This window comes from Olea europaea, unplaced genomic scaffold, assembly GCF_002742605.1.
Source record: "Olea europaea var. sylvestris unplaced genomic scaffold, O_europaea_v1 scaffold1836, whole genome shotgun sequence".
In the NCBI taxonomy this organism is placed as follows: domain Eukaryota; kingdom Viridiplantae; phylum Streptophyta; class Magnoliopsida; order Lamiales; family Oleaceae; genus Olea; species Olea europaea.
Genome location: NW_019236129.1, coordinates 198,695 through 200,697, shown reverse-complemented (window position 1 = coordinate 200,697; position 2,003 = coordinate 198,695).

The following is a 2,003-nucleotide window of genomic DNA, read 5'->3' as shown; positions in this document are numbered from 1 at the left end:
ATGGCTGCCACGTGTATTTGGATAGAGATAATGGTTTTTTTTAAATTGAATAAGATAATATTATTGTACAATTTGACTAGATTGCTTGTTGCATGGTACAAGATTTTGGCTTATCACATGTTCTAGATAAACCAAAACAACACACACACACACACACACACACACACACACACATATATATATATATATATTTTTTTTTTACAATTTCACTTTATTAGAGAATCTGCTCTATTTATATATTGTAAAGTCAGGTTGTAAGTACACATTATATCCCACAGAAAACAATTATTTTTTCCAATTACATAACCAAAATCTGCCAACAAGCCATTGTTTTATCAGAAAACAAAACAATCCCTTTTATGCCAATTCGTTTGGAAATATTTGTGAAATCAAAATAGTATGCATCAATTGAATGCGGTAGCATAGAGAGGTAGAAAAAGATTTTGAGTGTGCATTCAGATTTTTGTCAAAAATGAGGTAAGATACTATGTGCAAGTCGATTGTCCTTGCAATATTGTAATTTTTTCTGCGTGATTTATTTCATGATATGCTAATTGACCTATGGGTCCTAATGAAACGAAATGAAATGTGAGATCTCCTTCGGGTCTTCTCAAATGTGTTAGAGTATTCGATTGATCAACGATTGCTCTTGATGAAATGATGAAATGGAATGTTATAAATTTATGTTTTAAAAGTTATTACATTATTTTGGACGCATGTATCCTACTGAGTATAAAATTTCTCAATCCTTCAATTTTAACATTTCAGGTTAGATCGGTCGACATGGGTAATGGCTCAGCGATGCGCGAGCTACCAAGTAAAAATTTTTTAGAAAAATATTTAAACATAATTTAGTTAGGACATTTTGCATTTTCCATTTATTCCCATTTAATGTACTATGTTACGTGACATTATGTTTTTATTCATTATTTGAGTATTAAATAAATTAGGAGTTTTAAAATTTCAATTTTATTTTTCGCTTAATGTATGATTATGGAATGATAATGGTAACACCTCAAATTTTAAGTCCATAAAATTTGGTGTGTTATGTCCTAGCTATGGCCCTAAAATACTAATGATTTCTAAAAATATGTATAATGTAATAGCTAATCAAAATAAGTGAAAAGGTATAGAAAAATGGGTTACCTCCCATTAAGCGCTAGATTTATAGTCTAGAGCTCGACTTTTGGCACAAGTGTGTCATGACACTTTGAATATGATTTTATAGGTCTTGCTTAGTTTGCTCAATATGATTTTGTTTTACATTGCAACTTTCCTCCAATTTTTAATCTTACCCTTCTCCAAGTAATATGACTTTTCCTCATCACCATTTTTGAACTCAACAATGTAAATCTCAATATCCTCATAAGGTTTAATCACAAAATCCAATTTTGAGAAGCAATAAAGTCGAGGGATTGCATGCTAATTTCCTCTTCTTTGAATGCTACAAGCTCTTTTTTGCCCGTTATGATTAATTTATCAATCTTTTCATGCTCCTCTTCTTTAATTGAAGTTTTCTCGAGTTCAACATCTGTATTCAAAACTTTTGGCAATGAAATAATGACATCTTCATGGAGAGTCTTCTCATCTTGCTGTGTTTGTAAAAGACCGATTGATTTGCTATTATTAATTGATGTCTGTTAGTAATCGGTAGAAAAATAGTCTCATAGGCAAATCACCTATATCAAATTGTGGTGAGAGAAATAATGCAACAAGTCACCCAAGACAGTTTCATCAAGTTCACATTTTATTTTTATATCTCGTAGTCATTATACTATAATGATATATCCCACAAGCATGTCCCCTTCATTAATTTTTTGAGCTGTAGTGATGGCAAGTTGTCTCGCCCCGCCCCGTGGGTTGACGGGGCGGGGTGGGGTGTGGGGTGCTGCCCCGTCTTGGGTCACAAGGCCCCACCCCGAGCCCGTCTCGTGAAATTCAAAAAAAAAATAAAAAAATATATATATATATATATATATATATATATATATATATATATTACA